The sequence below is a fragment of the Rhipicephalus sanguineus genome, chromosome 5 (genome assembly GCF_013339695.2).
Source record: "Rhipicephalus sanguineus isolate Rsan-2018 chromosome 5, BIME_Rsan_1.4, whole genome shotgun sequence".
NCBI classification, from domain to species: Eukaryota; Metazoa; Arthropoda; class Arachnida; order Ixodida; family Ixodidae; genus Rhipicephalus; species Rhipicephalus sanguineus.
In genome coordinates this window covers 92,446,392-92,461,970 of record NC_051180.1, presented here as the reverse complement: position 1 = coordinate 92,461,970, position 15,579 = coordinate 92,446,392, and the positions used below count along the sequence as shown (strand labels likewise).

At 45.5% G+C, this 15,579-nt stretch overlaps 1 protein-coding gene across 1 annotated transcript in view; it reads right to left on the bottom strand.

Moving 5' to 3' along the window:
- Positions 1 to 15,296, bottom strand: part of LOC119393991 (dopamine D2-like receptor) — a 387,243-nt gene extending 371,947 nt beyond the window's left edge. Inside the window, exon 1 of the mRNA XM_037661202.2 lies at positions 14,823 to 15,296. The gene's annotated coding sequence lies outside the window, so the exon portion shown is untranslated. The remainder of the gene's footprint in view (positions 1 to 14,822) is intronic.
- Positions 15,297 to 15,579: the final 283 nt, after the last annotated feature.

Here is a 15,579-nt window from a genome sequence, read left to right as displayed (position 1 = left end):
GTTCCCCGAACCCCGAACTAATACGGCAATCTGGGCGAGTTGGTGTACTAACATCTTCGGGAAAATGTGCAGCGCGGCACATATGCACGTGGATGCCGCTCGTTGTATTAGCCAAACCTCTATCGCACTGCACAAAATAGAAATAGAATTTTTGAATGGCATGTTCCCGCGCTTTTCTTGTTTATCTGGCAATCACCATGTGGTTTAAATATTTTTGTTTTATGTTTGAGCTCGAAATAAATTTCAGTTGAGAGTCAGCGCTCGTGTTGTGCGTTTCTTGTCCTTCGTCCGTGCCGCGCTGCACATTTTCCCGAAGATGTCCGAACCCCGAACCCACTGACATGCACACGCTCGACTACCTCTTTAACCCGGCGACTCTTGCGACTCAAAGGGAGACGACCGAGGCTATAACGGGAAACAAAACACCGGCAGTGGAGGCGATGTTTACGACAAGGCTGCCTGGCGGCGCCTTCCGTTATTGAGCCGCTGGCGCGTGCAAATTGCTGCAACGCTACCTGATATTATCAACAGGCTTCCATACGCGGAAGCCCGCTTCGCTTGGTTGCTTGCCAGCGCGGCGCGCCATTGTCAAACGCGATACGGCCAGAACACTGACCTGGGACGGAACCGGAACGTCGCGTTTACTACCGAACTTTGGTCCTCACTGCACTGTATAAGAAGTCTCGAAGCCTCTGCCTGGGCGGATTTAGTGTTCGCCTTGTTCGGGGCTATAAAGCCAGTTGGAGAGAGTTCTTTCCTGTCTGCCAGCGTTTATTGCGTTTTGTTCTGTTTGTGCGCAGCGTCGTATAATACAATACAGAGCTGTCCGTAGTGAAGGTCAGCCTCCTGAAATCGGTTTCCGAAGAACAACGATGTGGGTGTTACGAATACGAGCTTTCACTTGCGGGCGTAAAGCACGTGTTTTATTTGTTAAGCTTCCTCGGTGATATGGCGCCGTCGTCCCCGACACTGCTCAAGCGCAGTCTGATGAAATGAATAATGTGCAGCGGCGTATATAGTGTCCCAGGACAGATGACATTTACATGGAACATCAACCACGTATATATACGCTGAAAGTATGGGCTTTCTGCTCGATATTTCATTACTTCTTCCTACATTTATTTTTTTTTCGGAAACAAATTTTTGTATTGTTGCGATCTGTATGGTATAGGCAAACGTTTTTTCCTGAAAGTGTCTTGAAGGAAGGTTCGACCAAAGCACGTCCACGCATTGCGGACCACTTGGGATGCATTAAGACCCCCATTCCTAGGTGCCAGGGTGTTCAAACAGGTTTCTTTTTTATGAGCCTGTAGCTTCTGACATGCAGGCCTGTGGCTGCCTTCGTTTCGTATATTCGTAACATTTTTTATCGCTGGCTGCTAAGGCCTAATTTCGTAGAACTGCGGTAAAGATGGGGTGGCGGTGGGACTGACGAAGGGTGGGCGAGAGACTGTAGGTGTAAGATGCAGGGCTGCTTGTATACTGAGCTATTGGTGGAAATTAAGCAAAGGCACGTGGTCAAACGCAATTCACAACGTTGTAATGGACCGTCTCACAAAGGTTAAAGAAAATTGCCTTGTCAAGAAAGTTTACTGGTGCGTGGTTAGAAATCGGTCGGTAGTAGATGTCCAGTAGTAGATGCCAATTCAGTGCAAGCCGTAAAGATGGTTGAATTTCAAAATGCAATGGTCTCCTTACTTGTCCACATAACACACCACCAATCGAGGTTTTTAGCTTGCCCGTATATTTTTCACGTTGCCGGAATACCGTATTGAATCTGCGCATGCGCGCACCTTGACGAACGTAGACTTCCTTTCACAGAATGTGAACTACTCGCCGGATACGTTTTACGTTTGCGATCATATCTCGCGAAATCACGTCGTTCGTGGCTGCTCGCAATAACCACTTTACGGAGATTCCAGCCGCCGAGTGCGAGCGCCAATTACGACTACGTTGTTTGAGCCGGATTACCGAAGTTAGAGTGACCTAGAATACCGAAGCCGTAAATGTCAGAGGCCTAAAGCCCCTGAGAGGCCGGATAGGTGGTGTCGTCTGGCGGGGCCGAGATAAACCAGGCAACCACAGAATCGTAATTGCAGAAACATGGTGCATTATACTTGTGGTGTGAATACCTTGCAGCGGCGTAATTACGAATGAGTTGCCTTTTCAATCTTTTTCCCCCCGAGAACACTAGGCGGAAACAAAGATTTTTATGATCGTGTTTGCACGAAGCGCCACAACATGTCGATATCATTGTCCGGTAACCCAGCGTTCCTACTGCCCTTGCGTATAATGCAATACCGTACACACTAAAATTTCTATTACGATTTTCCGTAGCAGTGATTGAATCTGATCTAAATTAAATATAGTTTAAATGCGGTTATCATCATAATTTGCTGGTTTGCACAAACGTAAACGTTTGCGTATGGGAAGCGAAAATTTTTCTAAAGCATGCGTTCCGGGAACACAGTAAACGCAATCCGGTATTCCGGTAACGCGGTAACGTTAAAAAGGATAAGGGCAAACTATAAACGCCCTAACCGCCAGTGGTGGAACGTAGAGGAAGAAATCTCTTAGGCTTCGACATTAAATCAGTAAAGGGTCGACGTTGAATGGCTATAGAGCATACCAAGCACTTTGAGCCAATTATTCCTGGGCGAGCGAGAGCTTCAGAGAAACATTAATTGCATGCATGTGACAGAATTGCATACACGCGACGGAAAACACGTTTCTGAGTAGTGAATGCAAAAGTATTATTTCCTAGCTTGATGGGAGCCTGGTACGGCAAGCTCCCAATACAATCTGTGAGAATTGCGCCAACAGTAGCCACATGCCTACAAAACATAAGCCCAGCAGGGAGAGATAAGTGCTGTAAATTGATGACGCGCCGTGACTGCATTTTAAACAAACCGCTGATTCTTGTATGCTGCAGGCGTGTCGTGCGTTGTGACTATACGCGTGTATTGCAGTGATCTCAGTGCTTTGAATGCACGAGGCAGAGATCAGGACAGACTTGTAATCCTCTTTATAGCACACGCTATACTCTAAACGCTTATGATAAGCATGTCCGCATGCGTGATTGAGATTGATGTTGCTTCTATGTTTTTCCTTGAGCATATCGTTTTCTCTCTTTTTAAGCACAATGTAGTTTAATCATTCTGTAAATTTACTTGCGCAGCAGACCCTTCAGCCTATAAAGTGGGCATGTTTGAACGCGTGTAAGTAACCACCAAGCATCGTGAAATCGCATATGACGGCACATATGTTATTGGCCCCTGTCCATTTTGAGTCCATACAGACCCGGAATATTCGATGCGTACGTGACTAAGTATGAAGGAAGCGCCGAGTTGACGCAGATAAAACGCGCGTGGCTCGTCAAACGTGCGTGGAACAAAGGCCTGCGCTTCAGGCAATGATTGATATCGCAGATTGAGACACATGTGCGGACGTAAGAAAAACAGCGGAAGCGGGGATAAAATAAAATGTGCACTAGCAGACTGGAGCCAATGCTTCGACAAGGAGACCTGTCGTATTGTCGAATCGCTGTCGCTCGCCGTGGAGGCACGTCCTTTGCCGACCAATGTCCGCCAAATTACTTCCTCATCGCTTTTAAGCCGTGGCTTACAAGAAAGACGCCTCAACCATGATACGTTTGTCAGCTGACGCCCCGTTGTCCAGGATGCGTGAATCAGTACGTGACCAGGCAAAGAGCCAGGACTTTCGCTCAAAACGGCCGCGTTTCTCTAAAAAAAAAAAGCGCTGCAGCGTCAAATCACGTGCAATCCTTTCCCTGTTTTTATCGGTAATAAGACAGTAATTGTTGGGCTTTTACGTCTCAAAACCACGATATGATTGCGAGGGACACCTTAGTGGAGGGCACCGGAAATTGTGACAATCTGGCGTTCTTTAACGAGCACCTAAATCTAAGCACACAGGCTCGCTCGGGGTGGCCTTCACGAAGGTCTACTCATTTCGAATTGGAATGGCCAGCAGCCCGACATGTGATAACTGTAGCTGCGAGGAGACAATCGCCCATCTTCTCTGTGAGTGTCCTCGCTTCAGTGCACAAAAAGAAGAACTGTCCAAAGCGTTAAATAGACTTGACAATGGTCCACTGTCGGAGGAAAAGATCTTAGGACACTGGCCGAAACCATCCTCGGCACGGAAAGCTTTGAAAGCGTTATTGCGCTTTTTGCGCAAGACTAATCTCATAGACAGACTTTAAGCAGTGTCGTTTATCGTACTATTGTTCTTTTTTTTCTTTTTGTAACATTCCTTTTCTATAATCTTTCACTCCCCCTTCCCCTTTCCCCAGCAGAGGGTAGCCAGCCGGTCTGAGAACTGGCTAACCTCCCTGTCTTTCCGTTTTTCTCCTGCTCCTGCTCCTCCTCCTCCTCCTCTTAACATTTGGCCTCCATTGAAATGCGGTCGCCGTGGCCGGGCTTCAATCCTGCGACCTTCGGGTCACCAGTCAAGCACCATATATAACCGCTAGACAATCGTGGCGGGTAGCTCGTGTCAGTGAGAAAATGATTGTGCTCAAATCGCAGATAACGCTTGGAGCGGATTGCTTCTTTGCGTGGTTCGACGTAGACATCACCAGGCAGACGCAGTAGCGGTCGGCGCTAAGAAAGGACTGTCTAATAAGCGATCTAAACAAATTGAAGCAGGCTGCAGAAACAACTGTGTAACAGACTAATGAACAAACTTGCCCAATCTGTCTGCAATTATCACTATCGCTGACCAATTGACCTTGGCACCTTCTATGAGGTCTCATCACGCTTACACGCACTGGCCAGAATGATGAGAAGCAGCATCTCCCCTGATATATATCTATATATATATATATATATATATATATATATATATATATATATATATATATATATATATATATATATATATATATATATATATATATATATCCTTGCTGCATTTACTTGCGATGCCACTGCAAAGACGCGCAGACGTCCGCATTCCAGTCTTGCACTACCATCACAGAAGCATTGCCCCGAGGTTGCTGCAAGTGATTCACCATCCTATTCAAATATCTATAGCAACTCGGCGATCTCCCGACAAGGTATCTGTACAAAGACATCTACAGTAATGTGTAGAGGGTGAGTCCTGAAAGATTTCGCTTGCATGCCCTTGCGCGCTCACATCTTAGAAATGCACCGGAGGGGATTGCGCCAGCAGCAGCTTCTGCGTAAAGCTTCTATAATTTACGAACAAAATGAACATAAAAGTCGCTAAATATTTCTAAGACTGCAGTTTAAGTTTGCTGACCAGGCCGGTGGGAAGTGAAATGCCAGCGTCTAGACAATGCGAACAGCAGCTGTTTGATGAAGCGAGGTACAACAGCATGCGTGTTCAAGAGGCAAAGTGCAGTTTGTAAACAAAGGAAGGCACAGAGGGTCAAAAAAAGCAGACGCCTGCACTTGACATTACTTCTCGTACGCTTCCCCGCTTTGAAGAGTACTATCTGCAAGGTAGTTTCGCAACAAAAATAATGACCACGTGATTTCATGTCGGTTTGCTGCGAGAGTGAGGTTTTTTCCCTAGTTTTTCTTCATTTTTGTTTTGCTTTCCTGAATGTACAGATGAAGACTCTTTAATGAAAACTGAAGATGTTCGCCTATGGCTCGCCATGCAAGCTTCTACGTGTGAAAGCGGTGATAAATTGATAGTTACGCCCAGAACAAAAGACACTTAACATGCACGCGACACCTTAATTCACTTAAAGTACATGGAATCTCTCCGAATGTCTCATTAGCGTCAGTTCCAGCGAATTGGCGTGAAGCTATGCAGCATATCTGTAAAGTAACACATTATGTTATCGGAGCACGTAGGCGAGTTATTAGTTTTGTCAGAACCCGTGCATTGTACTCTTTTCTGTTGGGTGCTAACGATCAACATATTCGCCGTAGTAGCAACTGTGGTTGCTTCTTGTTATACAAGGAGGATGAAGGCACATAAATACGCCCTTTTTGTAATCGTTCGAAATACTGGCTTTACCAGTTGTGTACTGCTCATTAACCAACCCAACGTCAGGGGTGGTATTCTGTTTGTAAGCGTTCACAAAGTTAACCGTCCATTTCAGCATTCGTGCTCTTATTGGCTGTAGAGCCAATGGACCGGCACCAATCGTGACCGCCTGCTCCGATCTCTATCCGATCACTGCATGCATTAAATGGCCAGTCGATTTGGTGGACCTTTCCAAAATACTACCCTACACCTCCCTCCTGTGTTTTCAGGCGAAACTTGTTGTGAGTTACAGGTTTCCGTCGTCGCGTCGGCGGCGTTGTACGCGAAAATACCGACGCCGGCGAGTGTATAGAAGCGCGGCCCTCGAATGTGCGCAGGTCGCATGCGCATTTGTGTGCGTCGTTTTCCGATCACTGGAGCTCTCTCGACCGTGGGCTTGTAGGCGATCAGCAGTTTGTGATCTGGGAATCTGATCTTTTACTGAGGTAACTTGTCAATTCACGTTTCCACATTTCATTGTTGCCTGGACATGAACGCATGACTGTCGCTGTTGCGTGTAGCAACTGAAGTGTTGCGCTGCTCAGCACGTGGATCAAGGTCCGATTCCAGGCATGGAGGAAGGAAAAAAGTTAAGAGGGAGCATTGCGCAATGTGATAGAACCAACGAAAGAAAGAAAGAAAGAAAGAAAGAAAGAAAGAAAGAAAGAAAGAAAGAAAGATCAGACACGCACATTTCCAGCTTCACTTGCTCCCGTATTCCCTGTCGAGGAACGGCTCCTAAAATTTTTTGTGTCATTTAGTTCACATCGCTACTATCACATCTGACTGCGAGCACCAAAGTTTGCAGACCATCTTCCCTGAGCGTGTAACCATAAGTTACCAAAAGCAAGAAAAAACGGAATAATCAGCACTTTCGTATCGTATGCTACGTTCGCTTACAACAGTGCTTGTTTTCGCTCGCGGGCTCAGCCCAAGTTTCGCTGTGCTGGCCCGTTTGACGCAATCGAAGCGGCACTGTCAAAACCATCGCTGCCGCTTCTCAGCGAAGCTTTTCCTCTGTATGTTTAAGCCGTGTCCTCGGCTCTCGTTATCCACAAAGCCCCGGCGGCGGGACGTGCTGCTTAGCTGTGGCGCGCTAACGAGCACCGAGCCCTGCCGGCCTGTTTTTCATGAGAATAGAAGCTGCCGAGGCACTGAGGATGTCTCTGAGCCCACCCGACGAGCGCGAAAGATTAAAAACAAAAGTGAAAAGGACAACTGCAAGCTTATTTTGGCACGTACGTTTAGCAGCCAGTTAGCGTGACGTTCACGAACAGCTCAGGCAAAAAATAGTCTTCGGACGATGGAATGGTCGGAATATCCAGGTACCTGATATAGGATTTAAAATGTAGTGCGAATCAATATTTATGACAGACGGTGCGTTGTGTAAGCAGCATGACCTTATACAGTAATTCTACAGTAAAAAGAAAGGTTTCAAACATATTTTATGCTTTAGCGTTTGCATGCTATTCAGTGGCTGCGAACAAAATAAAACGCAATGGAGTGGTCTACATTTAGTTGACCGCCTCATGTTCTTTATAGGCGAGCTGGAAACACGACGAGGAAGAAGATGAAACGGTGAGGTGACTCGGCTGTTACGCTCCCCGATTATAATGCAGCTAAACCATAGAACATGAGCATTTGCACATTCCACTCATATTGAAGTGCTTCCACCGTGTCCAGGCGTCAAAGACGTAAGCTTGTGCTCATCAGCTGAACGCCACAACCATCAGGTAACTTGAAGGTGTTGGATGCAGCGTATACCATATCGCGGAAAGGCTTGATATACGGCTTGCATTACAATTTAAGAAGGATTCGTCAGAACTCATTGTGTGCGTGTACGTCACGAACATTTCTGCTTAACTTGCATCCTTTCTGGCACAATTTAAAGTGTGCATCTCGTGGGCTTGTGCCTTTTGTGCCAACTTTGAACGCCTTTATCAGCGCAGTACAGACTAGGCACGTTCAACTCGAGACTGATTTGGCGTGTAACAATTTCCAAGGCATGGCCACATCTATCGATGACATAGAAAACAACACCGGTGTTGCTGCAGTCGTTGAGCAAGCAGCAGTGACAAATTGACTGGTTGGGACAATTTAGTATGTTTATGCTGAAACACTGAGTATCGCTTAAAGGGCAAAGTCAGGCGTAGGGGTGTTGTTTTCGCAACAACACCGCGTGTTGCTGCGTAAAGTGTTTGTTCTTTCGGGCCTACTGAGTTTGTTCATGCATTTTCGTGCATACGTGCTATCTTGTCCTGTTTGTGTACGTGCAGTTATAAATTATTATTTGTTTAGCTTTCGTTACTGAATGCGCCTATTTCTATTCTATTGGCCTTCCACCAGCAACCCTGGAAACGCGTGATTTATAGCTTTGTTTTTCCGAGTTATCTTTCTAAAGCCAATGGCAATGTGAAATTGTGCATAAACCCGGCAGCGAATCGTCCGTAGTATGTTTTTAACGCTTTTGTGTGCATTACGAAGTTACGAAGCATGAAATAGACGTTCCTGCATCAAGTGAAAGGAGTTACAACCGCTGGTCACGCGAAGCTTGACTAACTGGATTCAAACATTGCCTTATGCGCAGTTTCACTTTTCCATATCTCGTTGCTTATGCGGCTCCTGCTTCCATTACATATCCCGTTTACTCCAAATCAATCTTTTCCTTTTGCTTTTCCAGTGTATGAAATCTGTGCATTAGTTTTGTGCGCTTCCGGAGTTAGTTTCCCAGTCGAAAAATCGTCTTTTTCTGTGTCAGTCTCATTGACTATTTGCTCATTGACTATTTTATTATACTTTGTGCGCCTCTGTTATTAAGTTATGGCTGTTGTCTTCTCTTACGCATCTTTTTTTAGATGCGAAGCAGCTTTTGCGCTCGGCTTTGTCCGTAGTTCCATTAGCGACCGTCCGCTTTCTAAAACCTACCATAGCTATCTGAAGCAGATTGAGCGCGCGCTCGCGCCAAGTAGAAGTCTTCTTCGTCTTGTTCTTCTACCGCCTTGATGATGATACGTGCAGAGCACTTTAGGGGCCCGGGCTGCCGTATGCTGTCCTAGCTTGGCATGACGCAGACAAAACCACGTGTGCTGGCACGCGCTAGCGCATTCGGGCATGTGTATGAGGCTGGGTAAGACGGTGTGGCCTCTCCCCGTTACACTCTCTCAGCAATCATGTGATGGCGTCGGCGAAGCATATTCTGCAGACGCGCGATGAATCAACGCGTTGTATCCTAGTCTGAACGCGCTGGCACGCGCTAGCGTGTTCGGGCCTGTGTAAGGGGCTGAGTAAGACGCTGTGGCCTCTGCCCCTTACACTCTCTCAGCAATCACGTGATGGCGTCGGGGAACGAGATTCTGCAGACGCGTAATGAACCTGCGTGGCGTGCTCCAAGAAGAGTTCTGGGCGAGTAACAGCAACAGCAACTACAGTGAATTCATGGTGTGCTCCACATGCAAGAACGCGTAAACATCGGGCAAGGTGCCCGTGATGAACGCAACTTTAAGTCGACCCATGCGCTGCTTCGCATCCCACACATGGTTCCCTTTAGTGGGAGATGGTGTAATTTTTTAATTTTTTTCTACTGGCCTTCATCGTTTAACCAACGCTGCCTAATTTGAGAGCAGCTTGTACCCTAACAAGCAGAGACTGCTGAATAATAAACGTACCGCTTAATCGAGAGATTAAACGGTTGAAACGATTTAAACGAACATTGTCATATATATATATATATATATATATATATATATATATATATATATATATATATATATATATATATATATATATATATATATATATATATATATATATATATGTATATATATATATATACATTGCTGACCCACATTCTGCACGAATGTACATTTTATTGCATTCCTCGACGTTTTCTTTATTTCAAATGTCACTATCCCAATGTTTTTTTTTTTTGAGGGGGGGTGGGGGGTGGAATGCAGTATATTCTTGATTTTCTACAAGTGATTTAGCCATGTAACCGCAGGCGTTAGTCTAGCTTGTGAATAAAGAAGCTATGCAGACTTTCAGTTATGCAAAACATAGTTAACAAGTTAGTTCTAATTATGCACACAGCAGCCTTAAACGTGTACCAGTTACGATATATTGTGAACGTATTCTACAACGCGACTAGATCTTATCAACCAAATTCACGGAAAGTCGAGCTTTTCTTTATTCGAATGAGATAAGATCGCGTTCTTCGGCAATGCAAGTGCCGGGTGGCATCTTATCTGCACCATTAGGGCTGCAAGTTCCCACTAAGCCACTGAACAAAGGGGAGGCGGCCGCGTTGGCCCGATACCAGCGTGCATAAACGACAATTCCGCCTGACTAGGCATGGCGTTAACGCCAGTCACGACTGGCAAAAAGAAGTTTAAAAGAAACACTTAAATCTTGCACTCGCTTGCTCGTAGACAGTACGAGAGGCAGAGAACGCCGCAGTGGGTGCAACCCTCAGTTTTGCATAGTGTCGTAAATTCCCCCAAACCTACGGCGTTGACTGTTCGAAGTAATATCCAATGCGCACAATTTAACACGACCTGTGTGACGGCAACGCATAAAAATCCCGTACGCTTCGGCCAGTTAAGGAAGAATCTGGAAACACGCCAGCCCATGTTCAAACTTTGAACTGCATAAGAGAGTTATGGTGGCTCCAACATTCCTTTTTTTTATTTCTCTTTTTGGCATGCGCAGTTTAGTAATTGCCATATTATAGATGGTGACGCATAATGCAAGACTTATTATTATTTAAGTATCGCGATTTATGCGTGAATACACAGTAAATTGATTATACTGTGAACACACCCCCTTATTAGACTTGGTTAGTGAAAGTGAAGAAGTTTCGTCCATTAAAAAACAAAATAACACAAGTCCTTCGATGCGTCAGGAATACAAATTAAACCATTTAAATATGTTACGGATGCTCTATCGAACTGCTTAGTTCGTATTCTTAATATGTGCCTTACAGCCGGAGTATTTCCACGTAAAATGAAATGTGCGAACATTGCTGGTATATCACATGAACGATCTTTCCAATTATTGAACTATTTCTATCCTGCAGTTGTTATTTTTTTTAAGTATTGAAGAACGGAACACTTAAACGACAAACATCCTTCGTTGACCGACACAAGATTTTAAACCCAGTACGATATGGTTTCCAGAGAAGTAAATCAACGGAACTTGCCCCTGTTGCACAAAAAGAATACATGCTAGAAAATTTTGAAAATCGCAACCTAGTTTTAGATGTGTTTCTAGACAACACAAATGATTTTTGATAGCCTTGATCTTGACATTCTTCTCCACAATGAAGGAAGGAAACCAAGGTGAGAAGGAAAAGGCAGGGTTGTTAACCATTTTAGAATAACCGGTGTACTACTCTACACTGGGGTAATGTATCGGGCTCCATCGCTGTGGTATTAGGGGTAATACTCACTCCTTAATATCATCTTACTCGCGAACACTACTAACAGCATGTAGAAATTAGCGACCTCACATCTTCCTTCAATCAGGTTAATTTCAATGCAGTTCAAGAAGCATTCAAGACCCATTTTAATTTTTGTTAGATCAATGATATCGTCAGCGTTGACGACGCTGTTAAATACGTATTTACGCTATGATACGAGCATTTTCCTGTCTGATCGATTCGCTTCTTGATTTAGCAAGTCGTGCCAACATTACTCTAGATTTAATTCCTAAATGGTCCTTACAGAATCATCCGCGATTAAATGTCGGCAAAACGAAAGCATTGATGTTTCATCAGCGTCATAAAAAGTTCCCCCCACGCATCCGCTATTTATCAACAGTATATCGGTTGAATACGTTCAGTCTTCCAAAACTATATGCATCTATTTTTCTGCAACCGTGTCATGGGAAGCCCACGTTTATTTCTCCTTTGGCAAGCTTTCATGCGCTATTTGATTATTGCAGCGGAACTATGCACCGTTTCCGGCTACCCTAAATCTCCTTCTTTATACCTCGTTATTTTCTTCCAATCTTAGCTCTGGTGCTCTTCCGTTGGGCGCAACCGCGAATGTTAATACAGTAAAGTTGATCTTACTTCAAAAGCGAAATGTTACGTTAGCTTGTAAGAGACCCTATTTGTCTCATACAGCTGAATTGTTTTGCAAAATTACACATAGCTAAACTTCTATCACTTCATGAATGCAGTCTGTCAAAGGGTGTTCTTATGAACTTCCTTCAACATGTTAAAGGATGTTCATAAGAACCTGTCTCGAACCTCTTGCACTGATACGTCAGCGACGTCAGCACATTTTTTTTCGTTGTAAGCTGTTTAACAATGAAGGTAGCTGGTATCGGTGTATTTGATTTTCACGGTTTGTCATTCCAGTGATCCAGATTACGTGTGTGATACGCGACTGCGCTGATCTTAAGATTTGCAAGGCTTTGTCATGATTTTTTGTACGGCACTTATAGTAGCGATAAATCCTGCGTTCATGAAATCACGGAAGTCTAACTGATTTGGCTAGACTTGGCTCACGTTGTTTTGTATGCTGCCTTATGTTTACCATTGTGTCTTTTCTTTTTTTTTTATCAAGATTTGTTTCATCTCGCTAAAACTGTTCATCCCGCTAAAATTTATTTTATCTCGCTAACAATCTTCGCAAACGTGTAACTTTTTTTCGTTTTTTTTTCTCCGCACTGTCGTTTGCTGTCATTCTAAAGGGCAGTCACCTTGTCAAGCTACTCACTGCAGTAGTATACTCAATAAGTACTTTATTACTGGCTAGTTGATTCATTCTGAACTTTGTAAATGTACTTCGCGACACAGTGATTGTGTCGCGCAGTGCACTTGCAAAGTTCACTACTTTCACTTAAAGATAAGCGAAGTATTGGCTTTAGTTGAAGAGAGCTTAATATGAAGCGCAGACGTTTAGCGAAATCACCTGCAATTATTGTGCATTTTCACGATTCCGCAGGCTGACAAGGACATTATAATTCCGTGTAAAATGATTGATTCTTCACGTTCACAATTTAGGCGATAATTCTGGCAACGCATGGGAGAATGCATTCAGGTGACAGTAACACAGGTGACAGTCGAATGCAGAAGCGTGTGCTACAGGGGCCAATAAAGCGTGCTGTGAAGTCTGCCGTTGTCTTTAAGAGGCATTTAAGGAAGGCGGAAGATCGGTGCGAACAAAAACCGGGAGAGAGCCCTGCTTATTTGAGATTACGCAAATTCACCTATCTCGACACGCGAACGCCGAGCAACCTGCTCAAGGATAACGAGGTCGCTTTAAAGGGCTGTCCTTGACACGTTCCTTGCTTCATCGTGTGCCGCGGAGAAAGCATTTATTTGAATGAAACCACGCATTGGTGACCTCGTTCAGTGAGTTCTTTAATTATGCGTGCGGTCTGCTCTTCCTTTTTTTTTGTTGTTTCATGGTTCGCATATATCTTAAGCGAGGCTTTGTCAACTTTTTCGTAGTGAATGAAACTTTCAGCAAGAATGACCTCTGTCACAAATTGAACGAAGAAAATTTTGCGGCGTCCGCTAACGACGTTTTTTGCTTTTCGGACTCTTGACAAATGCACAGTACTCACGGATTGACACACTGACATCGTTTTTTTTTTTTTTTTTGCTGCATGATGACTGCTATGGTAACCGCGTCATGTCGCGCGAAATATGGCCCCTAAAAGCAATTTTGGCTCTGATGTAAGTGTTCGAGTCAAAGCTGAGCCTATGCGACGCAGACTGTATAGACGCTGAAGACGAAGGTTCGTGCGTTACGCAGCCCTAAATTTTCGCGTGTCAACCCTCGAGTACTGTACTTCACCAAGATCACAGTTTCGAACCAATCTTACGGGCTACGGTACAACGAAGCGGGACCTCTACGAAGTGGCGTTCCCCCGCAAATGTCATTGATAATGCCTAGGTTGCAGAGCACAAAGCCCCGGAGCCAGTTCGGATGACAGACCTGACAGGCGGGTCCATCAAACAGAAGAAAGGGGAGAAGTAGAGGTCGGGAAGAGTTGCAGTCGCTACCTGGAGATTGGCATTTATGCCGACCACGTACAGTATACCGGTGATGCCATTTGTTCCATGCTGCGGCCGTTGAATACATTTCCGTCAGCACCGAGCGAAGACGTGTGTGTCGAATGCGGTGTCGGTTTCGGACGCCTACTCCGAGTGTCAAAAGAAAACACGTTAAAGCGACGTAAAATAGAAGAAAGCGTGGACACATGTAGCCGATTTGAAGATAAAAGGGCGAAGCCTGGTTTCTCAAGTCTCAAGTTCTCGTCCGTCACATTCACAGAAGTGTTTCCAAATGAACGCGACATTTACGGTACGAGAAAAAAAGAAAAAGCGAGGTCAATGGAGCCGTACAGGCGCAGTTTTTGATACTCTTATGTCGCCGAACGTCCCCGACCTACGGTGCCGTTTATTATTATTTTTTTTCATAGCGAGTTGTAATTGGTTGACCGAAGGAGCAAGTATGCGTGTGTGTCATGAGACAAAGTTCTGACTCAGTTCATACCTGACGAGCGGAGAAGTTAGTACGGGAAATACGGCGGGCTGTTTCAAATAGGGTCTGATGCACACGCTCGGTGCTTTCTGTGTACCGATCTTTTTTTTTAAGTCAGTGAACATTAATATTTATTTTTGTTCAAGTATGAAAGAAAAAGAAATCTTGCAGTTGCGTTAATCTGCGTAGACAGATTTCGGTTGATACGTTATCCCGTTTAATGAAACGAGTTGTTGTTTGGTAACACCGGGTGCAATTGCATCCCTCGCGTGAGAGAAAACTTGAGCATTATTTCAAACTCACCTTCGTATGAAGAGCATTCAGTTGGGTCTGTCATGCTCCTCGCTATCCCAATGTGGCACAGTGTACCCCTACAGCCGGGTTCAGAACCGGGAGCACCAACGCACAATTATCCAACGCATTCGGTGAGCGACGGTCATCGAGCAAGGCGGCAGGCCGCACCGGACACTCGGGAAGCGGTGACTGAGGTTTCGCAACTTGGACTTCAGACGCTGGCGGTCCGCGCTTGCCGGGTATCTTTGAAGATCTGGTAAATGCAACCGCAACCGTCGTCCAGATTGTGACTGCTCACGTCTAGGAGTTTTGGCACCGCACTGCACGCAGGCACGCCGAAGCCGTCAAAACGAAAGCGGACTTCGCGCGCTGCTCTCCACCCTCGCCGCGGCTAGATCAACAGGCGGCTCCCGCAGGCGCTTTTGCGGCGCGCGCGAAGGCACGACTGTTCGCCGGATCCGACGGCTCGCCGCCTGACACTTCTCTCGGCCGGGCAAAGCGGTGAGGGAGCTGCTTCGTGGGTTGGAAGAAGAGGGAAGCACCGGCGCGCGCACGCCGATCTCCACGCCTCTTTTGGCGGCCGGGAAAAAAAAAATGGAAGAAAAAAAGGGCGCGCGAACGAGAAGTAAGAAGACGCTGGACTGGCCGTCGAGTGGCTCCATCTGGAGGCTCGCTACGGCAACGCAATATGCCCGCGTTCTTCTTCGTCTCCCGGTCTTCTTCTCCCGTGAGATGCGATGCGCCGCCGAGGTACCCCTCCTTCCTC